Genomic DNA, 22,113 nt, shown 5'->3' on the forward strand with positions numbered 1-22,113 from the left:
ACATGCTTTAGATGTACATGTTTTACATGGTATTTCAATTTACTTCTTGAATATGTAAGATGGATGTGTGGTGAATATTTTTATGGGTCAAAGTTTAAATCATTGATTCACCCCCCCTTCTAAGAATCTTACCTTTCCTATTGTAATTCCAACATTATCCTGCTCATTTGTGTTAATTTTGTGAATTGTTTCCAAGTTGCAGTCATTGTTGAGTTGTAGTAATTTTGCATTATCTACTAAGTTGAAGTTATCCCATGTTATGTTAAAATTCAGATTAGTGTGTTATCCCATCTCACTCTATAGTGTGTGTCAAGTTCCATAGTGTGTGCCAAGCTATCCAGTGTGTACCGAGTTATCCAGTATTAGTTGGGTGTTCCTTCATGTGCTGAGTGAGCCTGTTGATGTCGAGTGTCAACATTTTGGATGAGTTTGTTATTTTTTGGTTCTTGATGGGAGCCAACTTGTGGGATTAATTCTGATCATGACTTTTATGATAAGATCTTATCTTGGGATGTGTGCAAACCATTTTAGGGTTGGCATTTCTATTTTGTAATATTCTAGAATCTTTTGTAAGTCATTTTGGAAAGTATAAATAGGGTGTTTAAGCCTAGAGTTGGGGTAGAATTCAAGGGTTTTGGAAATTTGGTTGCATATGTGTCTGGAAGTGCAAATTTGAAGTTGAATTCTAGATCTTGAATGTATATTGTATCTAGTCATAACCTAGAAGGCCTCACAACTAGGCATGTATGCTGATTATTTCATGAATCAATAAAGTGTTTCATTCTCTCTTAGTGGTGTTGTTCTCTTTGTGTGTTTTTTTTCTATCGTACTAACTCTATAAGGTTGGTTTGGATTGTTGAGTGAGCCTATGGCCCTAGTTCTTCTTGCCCTCCTTGTGTCATAATTCAATTGCTTATGTCCACCTGGTAAAGTAATATGTAGCAACTAGGATCCATTTATGACTAGAGTTATAAGGAGGATTGATGAGGCCTATGAAATCTAACCAATATTGAGCAAAAGGTTGATCAACTTGGATAGGATGAAGGGGCAGGGGTGCAAGCCTTTGCTTACTTGAAAAGAAAGAACATTTTTCACATTTTCTAGACATACTTATGGAAACCATTGAACAAAGATGTCCAATAATATCCTACCCTCATTATCTTCATTGTAGTTGTTCTTGCTGAAAAGTGGTGACCATTAGGGCCATCGTGAAGCTCCTTAATAATTCTATTAGCTTGGTATGTATCAATGCACCTTAAAAATGCTCTAGTGAAGTCCATCCTAAATAGGATACCATTAATTATGGCATAAGGAATGGACTGCAATCTAAACTATCTTTTTTTTTGCCCTATCCAATCCTTGAGGATATCCATTGCTTGACAAGAAGGTAATCATGTCATCTATCCAATTCCTTGGATTCTCATTTCCTACTTCTTGTTGATTTGTCAATACCATAGCAACTTCCTCATTTGATTCTTGAGATGAGACCATTTGCTTGCAGAATCCTTTCCCTCTTACCAACTTTTTAATCTAGATGTGAACATTATACTCCATCACCTAGTGATCCAACCTGCTCTTTTATCACTAATATCCTTTCTTAAAAGGAAATCCTTCACACTGGCATGAAGCACTACCAAATGGATCTTGTTGTGTGATAGAAGGTTCCTAAACTTCTTCAAAGCCCTTATAACTACAAGGGCTTGCTTCTCCACATAGTTATATTTGTCTTCATACTCTTTAAGTCCTTCACTAAACAAAGAGATAGGTTGTTCTTCATTCTTGTCATTTGATTGAGTTAAGACAATAGAAATGCTTAACTCACCTCCTATGGTATAAAGAATGAAATCCTTTTCAAAATTTGGATTGATGAGAGTAGGGACTGAGCCTATGGCTACTCTAATCTCTTCAAAACTTATTTTCCCTTCCTTGGTCCATGCAAAGACCATATTCTTCTTAAGTATAGCTATAAGGGGTTTCACCATGGTAGCAAGATTAGGAATAAATATTCTTACAAAATTTATCCTACCAAGGAAACTTTGTAGCCCTTTCTTGTGACTAGGAAGAGAGAGAGAGAGAGTATTTCCTTTGTTCTCTCTAGATCAATAGCTAGACCATCCTTAGATACAATATTTCCTAACAATTTTCCTTGATTAGTAGCAAAGACACACTTTCTTGGATTTATGGATACTCCATACTCTCTACATCTTATGAATACTTGTCTGAGATGTCCCAAATGATCTACTACATTCTTTGAATACATTGTGATATCATCAAGGTATACCAACACAAACCTTTAAATCATGTTCTTGAAGGCCATCTCCATTGCCTTTTGAAATGCAACATCTACATTTGTAAGTCCAAAAGGCATTTTACTATAGGCATAGGTACCCCACTTTGTTGTGAATGCAGTCTTATATCTTTCAGACTCTTTGACTAACACTTGATTGTAACCAAATAATCCATCCAAGAAAGAGAATCTCTCTAAACCACTAACCTTAGACAATATTTTTTCCATGGAAGGGTGGGGATGATGATCTATAAGGGAGGCTTGGTTAAGATCCCTAAAGTCTACACATAGTCTAATTTCTCCACTCTTCTTCCTAATAGGGACAAGGTTTGCTATCCAAGAGGTGTGCTTGATGGGGAAAATGATATTACCCTTAATCAATTTGGATAGCTCCTTTCTCATTAATGGCTCATTATTGGGATTCACTAGCCTCTACTTTTTCCTAATAGGTTTGACATTATCAACTAAATCTATGGTATGTTGAAACAAACTTGGGTCGAAACCCTTTAAATCATCATATTTCCAAGAAAATATATCATTAAATTTTTGACATAGATGAGAAAAACTTCCTTGCTTTGTTTTGGAACATATCTTCCCCATGTTCAGGGTCTTTCCATCAACAACCATGACTAGTATGTGATCATCCTTGCTTGCAGCAAGGTTCACATCTCTATCTCTTGCATGGTAATCAGGATTGAAGATAATCTCTAAGGTAATGAGACCCTTACGAAACTTGTTGGAACTAAGATTGATGATTTGATCCCCATACTAGTCATGCAACCTTGATTGATTTCTCTCTAAGAATTTTACTTCATTTTGCAAGAAACTTGCAATTCTTGCATCAGATTCAAGCACTTGCCAATTGATATTGCTATCAAGGATAGCAGGCTTAACTATCACTCTAATATTTTGTTTCTTTTCATTTTCAAGGCTCCTTGGCACATTATAAGATGCACCCATTGTTGCAAGTCTATCAATATGTCTATTCTCTTTCCAAGCGATGCTTTGAATGTTAAATGCATTGAAACCTTCAAGAAAATTGCATACTCTATGCTTATAAGACTTGAGTAAACCATTTTTGGTGACATTCTGATTTCTCACTTGATTAACAATCAACTTACTATCTCCATATATACTTAATGCATGAATTCCTCTTTTTTGAGCAAGTAGGAGACCTTGAATCAATGCCTCATACTTGGCCACATTATTGGTACAACTGAACTGGATCCTAAAGGAGAAGTAGTATCTTTCTAGTGTAGAAGAAATCAACATCACACCAGACCCTAACCCATTTTTATTTCTTGATCCATCAAAGTACATGCTTCATATCCCACTCATATCTTCTTTGGTCTTCATAAGGTTGGGGACAAGAGCATCCATTTTTTATATGCAATATGTACCAAGGCCTATCTATAGGGTTTCTGATATAGGATCAAATTGGCATGCATTAGCCCACTCATCCAAGAGAAAATTAGGAGTCTGTACTATTGAAGTAGTAGGCTCATTTACTATATTATTTTCATCTATCTTAAGAATAGTACAATTCATATTGATGTGATTTGGTGTGTAGGGCTCAATGTGATGGAGGGTTAGAGGATCTACTCTGATTGAAGCCTCAGTTCCATATCTTATTCTAATAAACATGTATGACCAGTCAGAGGATATGTAACCACCTATTTTGGCAGTGAAATCTCTTGAGAGGCAAATGGAAAAGTGTGGCTTGACCTCAGCAACTGATATATCTTGAGTTACAGTACAACCAAGGCATGCATGTAGGCCCATTTCAACATTCCTGAGAATTCCTATAGTCTTGATAGTACTAACATCTAACTATGATACATCCCTAACAATGGGCTCATATTTCATTTTTGGGACATTAGCTACACACTTAAGCATCACTAAACTACTAGAACCTGAATTAATCATGCAGTTGTGGACTAGTTTATCCCCTACAATCAAAGAAACATAAAATGGAGGAGGTCTACTCTTTTTTACTTGTTTCTATCTTCCTTGATGATTGTACAAGACTTGTGGCACTCTCCATGCTTGATGGTTGATCTTTTGGTTCAATGCTCTCCAATTCTTGTTGTAGCAACCTCTTTTGCATAGGTATAATAGAAAGAACATCCCACATAGCAACATTCACATTTGTCTTCTTCATCTACTCTACCACACTAAATGAAGCATTAGGTACTTTCGTAGAAGCCTTGGGAGCTGCATGTGTAAGAGGTGGAGATGGAATAACTTGAGGGCCATTCACATCTCTTCTATTGTTACTATGTCTTCGTTGTTGAGGAGCATCGAATTGATCATTTGTTGCTTGCACAGGAGGTGTTGCATTTGATGTTGAAGCCTGATTAGGAGGAGGAAGGGTAGCATCTTCAATAGCTCTTCTCTTTCTCCTAGTGTTGTGAGCTATGAAATCTTGATTCACATGACAATTCTCTTCTACTTGATGATTCATGAAGGAGAAATCACCTTGTCATTGCAAATGTGAGGCATCTTTAGATTGGCTCTCCTTGTATGATTTCCCTACAATAGGCTTTTGAGTGGTCAAAGCTAAATAGGATTCATCTTTTTGACACATGCAATAGGAATAATTTAATTGAAGGAGGAACAAAAATATTGATCTTGAGCCATTTTGTTCTGAGGGACTAACACCCTACTTTGATTTGCACTTGAAGTAGAATCCTAATTATTCTACCTATTCTGATCAAAAGAAGTATTCCCATGATTATGATTTGGAGGCCTACCATTGTTTGGAATTTGATACTGTAGTTGAGAAGCCTTATTACCCTAAACTTGTTGTCTCTCCAAAGTCACCACTTTGTTTCTCACTTTCTACATCATGGAGAAGCTATCTTCCAACTTCTCCTCTTGGCCTTGCAATCTCTTATCTATGTTCAAAATCATAGACCACATCATCTCCTTAATTTCATCCATTCCATTTGAAGAAGTGGAAGCTTGAGGGGCTAGAGCAAGGGGTTGTGATGTGGAAGGTGTGGGAATAGGGGCTATTGCTGGTTGGTGATTTGGGATATCGGGGAAGAATGGCATAGGAGGCCGTGGGGCTAACTTTCCTCCTTGTATCAATATGTTTTCTTCCCTTGTTACCATTTCATAATCATCAGGTAACATATCTCCTCCCATGGTTTAGGTTATAGTGGAAATATCACTGTTAAAAGCTCTGAGGTAATGTAAGAATGTATTACCAAGGCTAGGCTTTACCGCAATAGGTATTATATCCCATGTCTTTTGAAATATGTCATTAAAATCAATCATGTATTCATGGGGGGCTCTTTTTATAGTAGTCAACTATTCTAAAACTGAAAGGTGGTCACTCTTATCCTCAAAATGTTTGCATAGGGTTGCTCCTAACCCATCCCAATCTATTATAGAATTGTGAGGCAACCCTCTATCATTGCAATTCTTTTCATTTCAAGGATGAAGCTAAGAGCCTAACTACTACATCTTCTTCAAATATTCCATGTATATTACAAACATTAGGAACCTCTTGAATATGTTTTAAGGGGGGAATAGAAGTTTCACCACAAAACTCAAGTATACTTTTAAGAGCTAATACTAGTATGTCATGTCTTTGGGCAAATAGGAGAGGACTTCCACCATTAAAGGTGGCAAAAGTATGAGCATTAGCCATGTAAGCAAGTGATTTATTGATATTATCATATGGTATTCTACGTTGAGATCTAACAATAGGAGGACTGGAGATAGATCTTATAGGTGTATGTGTTCCTGCTATACTCCTAACTAGTGATAAAGACACTCTAGTCTTTCTTCTTCTAGGATTGGAAAATGAAAGCTCTTGGTATTGAAACTTACCTCTAGAAGATGCCCTTGTTTCAGCTTTGAGCATAAATCACAACAACTATGGTATGAAACCATATTCAAATGATGTAGAGTCACCAAGTGCTTTGTGGAAATGAGCCTCTTGAATGCCTAGAATGCTGAAAGTAGCACTATCTTCGTAGCACCAACTTGAAATTTGTCTCTTTTGACACTAGTAGACTTTGAAATCTTTTGAATATCGAGTCCCACCGGTTGTGCCAAAAATTGTTGTTACAAAAGCTTGCACCCTAGCCTGAGGAAATACTTCTTAGGAAACCTTGTCTAACATGGAAAGAATCTTGAAAGTGTGGGACTTTGGAAATTGAGATTGAGTCTCCAGAGAAGGCCGACTTCTTTAACTATTAGGATGCACCTAATTGGTTCTTGAGGGGAAAAGGGAGAAGAATGCATAAAAGAAAATCTACCTAATCTAATCTAGAAGAGGTGATACACCAAATAGTATATGGATCTACTTCTTTCTTAATGAATGCACTAGAACTTAATAGATTTCTCAAAATATACCATTATCTATAACTTTTCAATCTCAATATCCTAGATAAGCCAAAAGATAACACAATCAGAGAAGGAATACATTAGATTCACTTGATCTAATTAGTCACCAAGTATGAACATGACCATATGATATTTTAACTATCAAAATACATTCAAGAGTGAAGCCACAAGAATGCACACACACTCAGCTAATAGAAAGTGGATCTAGCAGAGAAGATTTCTATTAAGAAAAGGCAAAATTATAGAGAATCTCTAAAAATAAGAAAAGAGAGAACCCTTGGGAAGACAAAAAAACTTGCTTTTATAGTTCAAGCATAACTCCTGATTGCTTCACAACCTTATCAATGCCTTTAAGACTGTCAAATGATGATTGGATATGCTCTAGATGATGATTTGATTTGGTAAACCTTTAGAGGCATGAAAATCATCAAAACCCCAGCTAGAAGAAACCTTGAAGGTGATAGGAATGATGCCATTAATCACTTTGACAAGTAGTTGGATAACCCAGTGGTGATGGAGTGTCCTTTGTATCATTTCTAGCCCTTGCATTCATTTAGAGTGGTTGAGATTGATCATGAAGATTGGATCATGTAGAAAAACTAACTTCTTTCATCCCTGGCTCAATGAATGATTAGAAAATTAGTAGTCAAACTGGGTCATGCAACCAGAATGAGCCACGTGGACCAATGATTTTATTTATTTCTACCAACTTGCAAAATTCTTCACAATTTTGACAACTTTATCAACTTAACCATGCCATCCTTTAAGACTTGACCATAATTTCTTGTAATACTACAAACTTAACTGCCACTACTAACTATTTTCCTTCTAAACTAGGCCCACCATGACACGTGTCTTCCTGTCGCATTGTTTAAAATATTCGCATCTTAAAAATGTGAGAAAATAACAACTCGTGATCTTGAAGGATTTGATAGCCCAAGAATATGTAATCATTTTACTATCCATGTTAGCATCTCAACCAGTCAAAACTATATTTGTATGCCAACTCTTCTAACACCTTCCACCTTTTCTGCAACCCACAAGAGAAACAGGACCTACATGCCACATGTCATACCATCATTTTATCGCATGCAGTAAAGTCATCACATATTTGTAAAGTGACAAAGCAACAATCATGGATTTTCTTTGATCCAATGGCGAATAAAATACACTAAAGAAACACTAGCCCATGATATCCAACATGAATCAAAACCTGCTAGCTATACTTTTCCTAACAACTCCACCAACCGCAAGGAAAGGAAGGGCCCCCTTAGATATGTGGCAGATTGTCACTTTGTCACATAAAATAAGGTTTGTGCTTTTCTACAAAATGACAAAGTGATGTTCGATGATTCCTTGGGATCTAACAGATGAGAAGATGTGAGGCCGCAGAAGTATTAAATCATGAACTTAACCTTGGGTATGGATATAATGCATATAACCAAGGTTTTGAATAAAATATTATTTCACTTTTAAATATTTGAAAAAATCAAATATCCAACCGATCGTTAGACATTTTTCCAAATATGAAATATGAATTTTAGCAGGAGGGCAAAATAGCTAACAAGTACCACTTAAGCATTTGGAAAGCATCAAATTTCTATTTTAGAAACATAATTGTCATCATCCTAGAATAATCATCAACAAATAGAATAATTTACTTATAACCTTTGTAGCTTTTCACATCACTTGGTCCACACAAGTCAATATGAACAATCTCTAAAATTCCATTAGAGTTGTGAGTCTTACTTTTAAAACTAGACTTTGCCATTTTGCCTAAGTGGGATTGTTTGCAAATTATATCATCATGTTTCTTCAACTTAGAAAAACCTATGACTCTTCCCATGTTATTGATACTAACCAAGTTATCAAAATTAACATGACATAACCTCTTGTGCCATAACCATACACCATCAAATTCTACAAGTAGACAAATAGCATCATTCATATCAAGGTAGAATAGATTACCTCTAGTTTGATCACCTTTTCCAATTAGTTTTCCATCAATATCATATATCTTAGCTATCTTGTTCTCAAACTCAACCTTGCAACCTGAACTATTTAGTTTTTACTCACTCAACAAATAATAGTTAAGTCCTTCAACATAATAAGCATTCCCACATTAAAAAAATTATGTGAGTTTGATATATCCTTTTCCTTTTATCATACAGGGTGCATCATTAGCAAACCTTACACTATTTCCATCATAATAATTCAAGGTAATGAGTTTACTTTTATTGCTAATCATGTGATGTGAACACCTAATAGAAATGATCCATTTGTTATTTTTGTTCACACAAGACAATAGTTTCATTGCCTCATCCTCGTCAAAATCATCCTTTATTACAATATACACTAGTTCATCATCATCATCATTAGATCCATCTTTGGTCTCCTCTTCTGCAATGTAGCAAGACTTCTTATCTTTATCTTTGTAATCCATGATGCCTTCATCTCTTCTACTTATGTATTTGTCACCACTTCTATTGTTCTTGTTCTTTAGACATCTAGCAGCAATATGACCAACCTCATTGCAATTAAAAAACATGATAGGTAACTTACCTTTGAATTTGCATTTTTCTTTGTGAAATCACCTTGCTAGTAGTGTTTCAAGTTGTTCTACATTCTCTCCATCTGTATCACTATCACTGGAAACATATTTTACCTTTTTTTCTTCTTCTCATTAGGTTCCTTCAATGATAGCATAGCTTTGAAAGTAGATTCAACATTTTCATAATTGAAGTTGTCAAAATTAGATAGCTGAAAAGCAGTGAGCCTACCTACTAGACCTTCAAGAGTTAGATTAGAACCTAGTATACATCTTAGTTCTTGTATTGCAGAAACTTTAATAGCATAGATGGGTGGTAGTGTACTCAAAACTTTTCTTAATATAGTATCATCATCTATCTTACCAATAGCTCATCTTATAGCATTAACAACGTATTTTATTCTAGAGAAATATTGAGCAACATTCTCACCTTGCATCCTCATATCATCAAACTTACCTCTAAGAATTTCAGATTTGGCTCTCAAAACATTTACATCTCCTCCATAGATGGTGTGAAAAGTATCCCACATCTTCTTTGCACTATCATAACCCTTGATTTCATCAAACTCAACATAACTGTGTTGTGGGTAGAGTCAATCTCTAACATTGCCTAATTGTGTTGTTTCTTCTTGTTTAGATCTTCAGTACTTAGGGCTCTAGGACGATCAACATGCTCAGTGGTGATGGTAGATTGTGCATGGTATTTAAGACCTCCTAGGTGTAGCTTCATCAGACTTTTCCATGTAGGAAAGTTGTCCTTGTTGGGTATCTCTCTTTTTTACATCTTGGTCTTTTCTTTTAATACATTCAAACTAGTCTTCTTAAGTAGATGGCTCTAATACTAATTGTTGGAATACTTTAGAAGGGGTGAATCAACTATCCAAGTTCTAGATGTACAAATAAAAAATTTCATAGCTTAGTGAACCCATATCCATAAAACATATTCATGCATGCATCCAATAGATCATATAATCACTTAAACTTGTAGATTACTATCCTAAGTCAAAACAACTTTGCAAAAATGTAAACATGAAACATAACAGACTCAATAACACATTTGACACTAGGATTTTACATGGAAACCCAATTTGGGAAAAACTACCAGTAACATGCTACTCATTCTCACTCTTTTAAGTGATGCCCTATGAGAGGCCAACCCTGTTAAAGGTTACAATACACACTATTAAATGTGACCTAGTTAGAGGATTTCAATCACCCTATTAGGAGTGAGGCTTGTTAGAGGACTCTAGATCATTTAGTTCAAATGTCACTGATGTAGAGCATCTTAAAAATTAACCAACCAATAGGATATTTGCTAATCCCTTCAAAATATATGAAATAATTTCATTATATAGAGGCATCTCATGAGGCAAAACAAAGAATTTTCCAACACAAAAACATCAATTCCTCTCCATTCACATATCCTGATTTCTATATATGATTCCTTTATTTATAAATTTTAATCCTTAACTTTTCTTTGCAAACCCTTTGGAGGAATTGTACCTGTTACAAGCTAGAGTTGTCATTGCACCAAAAGATCAACCTGTTAATTCTTGATACAACCCACTAGACTTATAGAACACATAGGAGGCGATTAAGCCATGTCACAAATCCTGAAGGGGAAGGCTGGCGGTTAGTCCAACAATTTCCCCCTTAATGTTACTTGAGGGGATTCAAACCTATGACCAAGCTCTAATACCACTTATTACAAGCTAGATTTTCCATTACACCAAAAGATTAACCAATTAATGCTTGATAGAACCCACCAGACTTATAGAAAAATTATCCCTTTTACCTCATATCCATATCTGATACCCATCCAATAAACCAATTACAAGTTATAAATAAAGGAATCATATATAGAAATCAGGATATGTGAATGGAGAAGAAATGATGTTTTTGTGTTGGAAAATGTTTTGTTTTGCATCATGAGATACCTCTATATAATGAAAGTATTTCATATATTTTGAAGGGATCAACAAGTATCCCATTGGTTGGTTGATTTGTAAGATGCTTTGCATCAAATTCGTATTAGAGCTTCAAGATCTTAAGTGTGTGGGTAGAGCGCCAAGGGAGGCAATCCACACCAAGACCTTGAAGATTTGGTTTTGATTTGTTGATGATTTGTTTTGTTGTAGGTGCTCATCCATCTTACTACAAAAGGAAGATGTTTTGTTATGGATTTATTATTTTTGGCTCTGCTTCAAATATGTTTTATTATTCCTAATTTGGAAAACTTTTATCAAAGTGTTTGTCAAGAAACATTAAGGATTAAAAGTTATGAATAATATACTCTCGAATAGAAGTCAAACCATGTGAATGGTGAAGTATTCATTAACTTGGGTTGACATATATTTAGTTTTACCTCATGAGATGCCTCAAATTATGGAATTTATTTAACTATTTTGAAGGTATCAACATGCATCCAACTTATTGGTTGATTTTTAAGATGCTCTACATCAGTCATCTAGTTAAAGGATTTACAAATGACTATTAGGTCAACCTTAATCCAAAGGGTTTACCCTAGATTGGTATAATTATTAGAAAGAAAAAGCAAGGTTTGATCTGATAAAAAATTACAACTCACTTAGAGATTATAGATCTCTATTTTAGTCCTCCATTCTACTTGGCTTTCACACACTTCGGCTCTAATAGCTTGTTGACCCTTCAAGCATTCATGCTCTTAAGCCTTCTTGCTTTGCTTGCTAATAGAAATCTCTTCTATTCAATCACTGAATGAAGCAATACCTTATACCTCTTGTCTAACTTAGGTTCTTGAACATGACCAACCTCACTACTGACTAGCCATCTCTATAAATACAAAATTAAGATCTTTTGTCATTCAAACTCTATTGTTCATTTTAGGGTTAGGTAGGATTAGGTAGGATTCAATGAGTCTACCCATATTTTCATTTGAGCTACCCTTCTAGAAAATTCTTCTTCAATCTTCTTTGAATTTACCTTGAAATGGTTTACCATGAATTTTGTGCCACCAACTCATCATAGTTATCTTTCGCACACTTCACAAAATTCAAGAAAATAAAATAGTCGGCTTGGATTCGTCAAATCTATGATTTAACATGAATTCTAGCACTCGACATCAATATGTTCTCACTTGGATTCCAAACTATTTTTCCACTCATCTTCAACTAGATCACTCAGAAAACACTAAAGTTCACTAGTGCTCAACATCAACTAAACTTCACTTAGCTTACACTATATCACTCGACATACACTAAACTTTTACTTTACTCAACTCCAACTAATTTTCTATTCGGCTTGCACTAACTTATTCTCGACACCTACTATTCACTTGATCAAGCTTGGTAAACTCAATTATTCTTACTTATTCTTCTAAACTTAGTTAGTGCATCAAACCATTGCAGTCTTAAGTAGATAATCAATGCACTATAATATCATTGTCTTAACTGATCTTTATACTCCTTTTTCTTACCATAACTCAACCTTTTCTCTAGGTGTTCTTGTTATCTTATTTGATTAAAACCTCCTCATCAGTCAAACAAATGATAGTACTCAAATCAATTAAGTAGTTTTCTTACTAGAAAGTAGCATGTTTGACATCAATGACAAAACAATGATTGAAACACATTCCCATACTTGTATCAATCAATTTTCAACATTGATATGTAATGTTTGATCATGACAAAGGGTTTTTGCCACTAATGTCAAAGGGGGAGATGTTTGATCCCTAAGTCATGTTGTCTACTAGTGTCAAACACTTAGTTATATATTTGGAAGAGTTGGTTGGTCATCATTGCGACCAAGTCATCCTATATAGGATGAGCATTGTAACTAGACTTGTATATATTTCATGTATGAACTGAGTAGTAGTGATAATCAAGAAATTTTATAGTTTCCAACTACTCTAATCCATGATGATTCAACTAGAAGATAGTTCATGCCAAGCATATAGATGTTGAGTCACATCTTATAAGACAAACAAGTAAATGTTGAGTGATAGCATGCATAATAGTTTTGACTAAGCATTAAAATGTTTAAGTGTTGAGTAAACCAATTTTGACATAATTATTTGGAATGGCACAAATACCAAGGTAAATTATTTTTCCTAGTATGGTGATGTATGTTTTTGTTCAAGGAGTCAATTACAAAGGTAATCACATATTTTGTTACGGATCATTAATCCCTATGCAAGGTGCTCAACCAATCAAAAAAATGGAAGGAATAAGAAGAAAAAGTGAACGATCTAGATCATTTATTTCTATCTTGAAACTTCTATAAATGGTTATAAGAAGAGGATCCAAACCCTAATTTCATAATGCATGTAAGAGAGGTTTCTAGTTTGGATGCTAGAGGTGAAGTGTGAAGGAAAACTAGACAAAGAAACCAAACATAGCAATAAAGGGAAGAATACTAATATATCAAATTAAAGATTATAAAGAGAAGATACATTATCAATGTGTGAAGTGCAAACCAAAGGATCGGGTATTGATACATTCTAGCAAGTGTTTCAAAGTAAATCTCTTAATAGAGTGGTCCTAACATTCCTTTGCAAATCTCTTAACAAAGTGCTCACTTAGTTGTAAGTTTTAAATATCTTAATCAAGGTAGATTGTATAAGTCTTGTAAGCTCTTAACAAGGCAAACCCCTCACATGGTGGATCATCAAAAGTGATCAAAATTGTATACCAAACTGGAGAAATTTGTTGTTGTATTAGTGAATATTTGTGGGTGTCATCCCCACCCTAGTTTTACCTTCACCTTGGAGGGTTTTGGGGTAACCAAAATCTTTGTGTTATGTCTTGATCATTTTCTTACTTGTTTCATGGATGTAATTAGTCGTTAGATCTAATAGATCATTGTAGTAAATATTTATGTGATTTATGATATTCTTGAGATAAGGCTTTAAGGTGAAAGATATTTGATTGAATAATTGTTTGAAAGTGTAAAATTTTAAAGATCCTAATTCCACACCCCCCCCCCCCCCTCTCAGTATCTTACTTTCCCACTAGATTTCCAACACTTTAGAGTCTTTTTTAGATCTTATATGTTCAATTTTTTCCTTTAACTTCTCAATGTAGTCTTTAGCATCTTCATACTTGTCTTTCAAAGTACCTCTTTCTTTTGTATGTACATCAAGTTGTTCAAGAGCTTCTTCTAGGTTCTTCTATAATTGATCCATATTCATAGAGATCTTACTCAAGTTGTTAAGCCTTCTATGAGTAACTATGATCTTATACCAATTGTTAGAAATAAGAGATACTGAAAGTTGGGGGGGGGGGGGGGTGAACTAGTATTCAACAAACTTTTGCCAAACTATGGATATCATTAATAGTCTTATAACTTGTATATGAAAATAAACTAATTAAGATGAATAATAAACACAACCAAAAGTAATGCAATACATAATGCCATATTTTTCAAACTAGGGAAACCCTGGCTAAGGGAAAACCCTGGTGGGGATGGTACCCACAAAATGATCCACTAATCAAAAGTATCTAGTGAAAGATATTGACCCTATTAGGAGTTTATTACATATGTATAGTGTCTCGGTCTTTGTTAGAGGACTAGACCTTGTTAGAAGCTTTGGCCCTATTAGGATTTGTTATTAAAATTAAAAGAAGTACCCAAGATGAGTCTACTGCCGAAACATGCAAAATACAAAATATTCTTCAATACAAAAGATAAGTACAAAACATCTTACTACTATTAATATCTTCAATATCTAAACATATTTTGCTCTTTACAAAACTAATCATATGTCTATACTTCTCTGATCTAACATCATAATTTACATCTCAAATAATAAAATTTTAATGTCATAGACGTCACTGAACTTCACATCTCAAGTCATGTCCTTTATACCAAGTTATTTCATAATAATCTACACTGTCAACCTTCATACCTTTACACACTTTCCAAAATACAAATTAACTCTTGTTGACTTAGGTTTAACATCTAGGACATCCTCCCTAATTAGTCAAGTAATTATTTTGATAAATAAAAAAATTCCTTAACTTAAAATATACATTTCCTTATCTTTACCCTATCCTGTCTATTTAACATTGTCACCCTAAAATTGGAATATATGTCTGTACTATTTATAAACCTTGTGTACATGTCTTGTTGTACCTAAGAGTGCACATACCAATAATTCCTCTATAAATTGCATTAATCAAAATAGTGTCTATGATGATAGTAAACTATGTGATACTTTAAAAAAATTCTAAGTACTTCTATCAAATCTTTATCTCCATGATTTTCTCACTTAAACTTGACTATATATTTCCATAAATGACAACCTTATATTAGCTACCCTTGCCAAATTGCCAACACTATCATGGTTTTGTATCTAAACTTGCAAAAAATGATTCATTCATTTGTTGAAGTTATAATTTTTCTTTCTTATGGCATGTTCTTTCTTGATAGCTCAAGTAACATGTGGTTTTGGTTTTTATGAGGTTTTGTGTAGTATCAAGGCTTTCTTTAGCCTTGAGGTTTTCTTCTTAGATCATATATGGACCTATCTTTGTCCCTATACGAGTTAATTTTCTTTTTTTCAAGGTTGTTGATTTCTCCTTTGGGACATGACCTCTACTTCGTAATAATTTGCCTAAAATGCCAACTTGTGGTCTTATTGGCTATATATTTTGAAATCTAGGATTAGGAAAGTGGAGAATAAAGTTAGAAGGAAAGTATTAAAATTTGGCTCTATAAGTCCGAGCTCCTAAGCTTGTAGATTGTATTTTGGATGCTTATGGTTGCAACTAGGTAAGTCGTATGCCTGGCATGTTAATGGAAGACTGTTCCACATATTTGCATTGAAATTCTCTATAATTTCTTATTATTTCTTCTATAAATTGGCTTCCATGTTTAACTAGATCAGTGAGAGTAGCTTAGGATTTGCTTCTTTGGGCTTCGTAGCCTTGCACCATTATTTGTGTGTTTTATTGTAATTAATATTTGAGTTATGACAATAATTCTTTAATTCTTTCTTTTCCAAATTAATTATGCAATTCTATTCCAAAATCTTTGAGTTTTGGCCATTCACGTGCCTAATAGAGAAAATGTCAAATCTTCCTCTTTTATATTTGTAGTGGGGGGGGGGGGGGTTGATTAAATGGTCTTTGTGCTATTATTTATATTTACCTTTGTCTATCAATCTTCGATCATGTATGTATCATGGTGAAATATTAATTTTCCTTTCCTTCTTTTTTATTAAAAGCACACCCCAAAAAACACAAAAATAAATCTTGCAAGGGATTTGTATTTCTAAAATTTAGTGGAAGATTTGTAATTCAATAAGAAATCTCTCAAATAATTATTTATTTATTGGTCTTCACATCTAGGCTACAATGAGTCATTTTAATCATAAATTCTAAATTACTAAACTCTTAACCAATACATTCTTGGCATCATTTATTAAACAATGTTGTCTAGTTTGATTAGTCTTGACAAATCTCCTAGTATACTTTTGAACCTATCCTTACCCAAGTTGTCAAAACTGAGTTGATACAACCTCCAATTCCAAGGCTAGTAGATGTTGGAATGAGATAATAACCAACTCTTTGCAGCTCCATCTAGTTGATTCATGCTTGTATTTTTTCTTCTATCAATTACAATAACACTTCCAAATCTCACACAACCATGTCATCCTAAAATACAACATTGAAGACATTTTCGCACATCTACCCAAAACTCAAAAGATTATGAAATAATTCCTTCATATAGTAAACATTGTCAATGCTATGTCTTTCATCAAAAGTAATAGAACGAATTTCAACAATTTTTTCTACCTTATCATCTATAATTTCAATGGGGCCTTTTCCATATTTATCAAGTTTCTCAAACTTATTTTTATCACGAGTCATAAGATTTGAACATACATTATCAATCAACTATTCATTTCTAGTTATTCTAACAAAAAATATAGTTTTAGTGTTACCATTTGGATAAATGTTAGATATTTCAAATATAGGTTCTTCTTGTTCTGCCAAAATTAACCAATGCTCTTGATTTTCTTCATCTTTTGATATACTAGCATTTACATTAACATAATAGTGTTAGAAACATTAGTCCACCAAGATAACTATGGGGGGGGGAGATGAATTAGTTATTCAATAATTAAAACATTTATCCACCTAAAATAATCTTAACCATTTAACCAAAGTAAACAAAAACCATACAGAGATGCACATACACAATCACCAGTTATGTTAACTAGGGAAACCCTTAATCAGAGGGAAAACCCCGGTGGGAATGATGCCCACAAGATGGTGTACTAATATAAATATTTCTTGTTAGAGGATGGACCCTATTAGGAGTCTATTACAACATTCAGTAGATATGAGTTCCTGTTAGAAGTCTTTGAATCCTTGTTAAAAGATTCCAACCTTGTTAGGAGTTGTAGAAGACAGAAGGGCCCACTGTCCAAAAAAATTTTGGGGCAAGATCACCGAACTCACTATCCAACTAATCTCTCAACTATTCCTACTTTAACTTCTTTCCTTTGTCCTGTCAACTAGATCAATCACTGTCTGACCTTGTAGACTAGGTCATGAACCTCAGATCGAGTATCAAACTTCGGATCATACAATAAAACTTTGGCAATGAAGTTTCCTTCACATTCACTCTGCTCTGCTTATCTTTGCATTCTGCTCTTTGTAATGATTCATACATCTCATATCATCTCATTCACATATCATCATGATAAAGGAAAATGTCCTTCCTTTATATTGAATCCATAAAGCAATTCACTGAGTCAACTATTACACCTGCTCAATTAATTATTATAGGACCTCATTAAGAACATGTTACACTTAGTGATAACATTAATTTTCCACCTTGTAAATTGAATAAATTTTTTTACATGCAATTTTATGATGAGTGAGCTTAGCTACATCATCTCTAGAATGTCTTCTTGGGCTTCTTATGATAACAACTCTAATAAGAGATATAACAAGTTTACCAGAACATGCCTCTATAAACTCTATCTTAGAAAAGTCTTCACCTAAACTTGCATAACTTCTTCCAGACATAATATCTTGTTCTTCCAAAGTTAGCTACATATACTAGACACTTAGTAGTATCTCCCTTTAACCTCTCTTAGTGAAGGTACTCAACGACTTATCTGTACCAACTTGATCTTTATGTTGTTCTTCTATCAGATACCACAAAAAACTATTATGTTGATATCAATGACAAACACAATCATGAACATAACATATCATCATGATAATGATATGATCATGTTTCTATAATGCTCCCCCATGCAAATATCATTGGCATTCATGCTTCCAATAATCTCCACCTTTGGCATTGATGGAAACATAGATGGAAAACATCTAGTTCCAAAAATACCAACTGTAAAAGATTGTTAACCTTTCTTTTCAAATCCTCTCCATCAATCATCATTCTCCCCATTAATATACTTCAATGTACTCTATATTGTACTTCTCCCAAGCTATTTTTCATGTTGTACTTCTCCCCCATTGACATTGATGTCAAATATTTCAGCGACCATAAATCTCTATAACAACTGTCTTTGACTTGCTCAAGTGTCAAAAGACATTGTTAAAAACAACATCCAACAAGAGTCTTAGATAACTCTATCCATCACAAATACTCCCCCATACAGGAAGCATCAAATTTAGTCCAGACAAATAATAGTGCTCTATTACACTAGATTGATTCACTCTTGCATCATCTACTCTCATGTAGAAAGGGGCATAACCCCTAACATACCTCGCAAATACTCAAAAGTCTCCTTGGGAAGAGGCTTAGTGAAAATATCTACAATATGCTCTTTGGTTCTTACATACTCCAATATAATTTCTTTTTCTGCAACTTTCTCTCTCAACATGTGATACTTGAAGTTGATAGAAATGTGCTTAGTCTTAGAATGCAACACTGGATTCTTAGACATATTCATTGTGCTTGTGTTTTCACAATGTATGACAATAGGTTCATTGAATTCTATCCTTATATCCTTCAACATATGCTTCATCCAAACAACTTGATTACAATTGTTTGCTACTACAACATATTTTGCTTCTGTTGTACTTTGTGAGGTGCGGTCCCACTTCTTGCTTAGCCAAGAAACAAATCTTCCTCCATTAATGAAGGCTCCACACTGGTGATCTTTCTGTCATCCATATTTCCTAGCCAATCAACATTAGTATAAGCATATAAAGTGAAATCATTAGATCTATTATACCACAATCCAAACTCTAGTGTTCCTTTTAGGTATCTAAATATCCTTTTGATTGTTGCATAATGTGCTTCTCTGGGGTCAGTTTGAAATATTGCAACAATTCCAACTAAATTTTCTATATTTGATATTATGTGAGTTAGATATTGTAATCCTCTTATCATAGATCTGTACTTCTTCTACTCAATAGTAGGTGTCTAATCTTTTGTAGATAACTTGTGTCTAGTTACCATAGGTGTTCCAACATGTTTCCAAACCAAACCTTTTCAGTAGATCTTTCAAATACTTAGTCTATGAAATAAAGATTCTTTCTTTATCCTGCACAATTTTTAATCTTAGAAAATATTTCATGTCTCCTATCATGCTCATTTCAAATTCCTTTTTCATTTCTTCTGCAAACTTGCCACTTTCATCATCATTTCTTTCAAATATGATATCATCAATGAATATTACCAAAATCATCAATCCATCATCAATTTCTTTCCAATATAGATTACTATCGATTATACCTTTGTTAAATCCAAGCTTTGTCAAATGCTTGTCTAACCTTGCATACCAAGTTCTAGGTGTTTGCTTCAAGCTATGCAATGCTTTCTTCAATATACATACTATGTCCTTGTCATCTATTAAAGGACAACCTTTAGGTTGTTCTATCTATATCTCTTTCAAGGTCTCCATTCAGAAATGCTAACTTGACATCCATCTAATATACTTTGAATTTCTTAAATGTTGCATACTCTAAGAATAACCTTACTACTTCTATTCTTGCCATACGTGCATAGGTTTCATCATAGTCTATTCCTTCTTGCTGTGAGTAGCCTTTACATACCAATCTTTCTTTTTTCCTTACAACTTCACCTTGTTCATTCATCTTGTTCTTGAATACCCACTTTGTTCTTATCACATTATTGTCTACTAGTCTAGGGACCGATTCCCTTGTCTCATTCTTCACTGTCTAATCCAATTCTTCTTTCATAGCTTGCTAATTCCAATACTCATCTTTACATGCTTCATTTGCATTCTTTGGTTCAACTTGAGATATCAAACATAGTTCTTCATTGATTCTGCTTCTTGTCATCACACCTTGATCTCTGCTTTCGATGATCTATTCAGGTCGATGATTCTTTGTCATATTCTTACCAGAAGCAGTTGTTATCTCAATTGTTAGCTTTGTTGAAGGTTTCAAGCTTTGTTCTTGCCTTAGCTCTCCTTCATTTTGCAAATCATGGTTAGTCTCAAAGAATACTTCATCATTCCTTGGTTTATTAACAAAATTCTCATCATTTGAATTGTAGTCAACTATTCTTTCTTGTATCTTGAATTTCTCATCAACTCTAACATTTGCACATTCAACAATAGTCTTAGTTCTTAGATTATAACATTGATTGGCCTTGTTTTTCAATGAATAACCAAGAAACATACCTTCATCACTTCTAGCATCGAACTTACCAATATCATCATCTCTTTTGATATAACATTTACTAACAAAAATTCTCAAATACTTAACTATAGGCGAGTGACCAAACCATAGTTCATAAGGGGTCTTGTTTGTGTCTTTCCTGACTTACATTATGTTCATAGTAAAGACTATTGTATTCACAACTTCTCTCCAAAACATCTTTGATACATCATTCTCAGCTAACATAGCTATTGTTGCTTTTGTTATTGATCTATTTCTTCTCTCTACAATGCCATTTTGTTCAGGGGTTCTCGAAGTTGACAATTGTCTTTTGATCCCATTAGCTTCAAAAAAGATGTTAAACTCATCTAAAGTAAATTCTCCTCCTCTATCTGATCTTAAACATTTAATCTTCATACCTGATTCATTATTAACTCTATTCTTGAATATCTTGAACTTATCAAATGCCATAGATTTTTCTTTAAGAAATGCAATCCACATCATTCTAGAAAAGTCATCAACTAAAATCATGAAATACCTTTCACCATATAGTCCTTTAGTCTTTGTAGGACCACTAAGATCAGTTGTATAATTTCCAATTTTTTTGGAGTAGTAAACTTCTTGCTAGGAAAAGAAGTTTGGTTATGCTTTGCCACTACTACAAACTATGTTAGTAGGCTTTACAATCTTAGGCAAATCTCTAACTACAAATATACTACTAGTATTTACAATGCTATCCAAGTTTATATGACAAACTCTCTTATGTCATAACCAATTTTTATCTACCTTAGCAACCAAACATGTCATTTCAATAGGATTCAACTGAAATACATTACCTCTAGATCTGGTTCTTGTTACAATTACCTTTCCATCTTTGTCTCTGATCATGCATGTCTTCTCTATGAACTATAACTAATAACCTTTATCCATTAATTTTCCAACACATAGAAGATTTTTCTTCAAACCATCAACAAAATATACATCCTTAGTGTTAGTCTTACCATCAAGAGTTATAGATCCAATACCTTTAACATGACACACTACATTGTTTCCAACTCTAACAATGCCTCCATCATGACTTTTGAAGTCAACAAACTTGTTAATATCACTTGTCATATGATGTGAACAACCACTGTTGATTATCTAATCAGATTTCTTTTCAACCTGTAATATCAAAGCCATTTTCTCTGGACTTTCTTCTTTAATAGCTACAGATCCTATTTCATCATCACTAGCACTTACTACTTGTTCATCAAAATCATCTTCTTCATTTGCATACCAACACTCTCTTCTAGGTTTGAAATTTCTTCTATAAATTTTCTCTCTTTTAG

The sequence above is a fragment of the Cupressus sempervirens genome, chromosome 10 (genome assembly GCF_028749045.1).
Source record: "Cupressus sempervirens isolate cs-2001-9-10 chromosome 10, ASM2874904v1, whole genome shotgun sequence".
Lineage (NCBI taxonomy): Eukaryota > Viridiplantae > Streptophyta > Pinopsida > Cupressales > Cupressaceae > Cupressus > Cupressus sempervirens.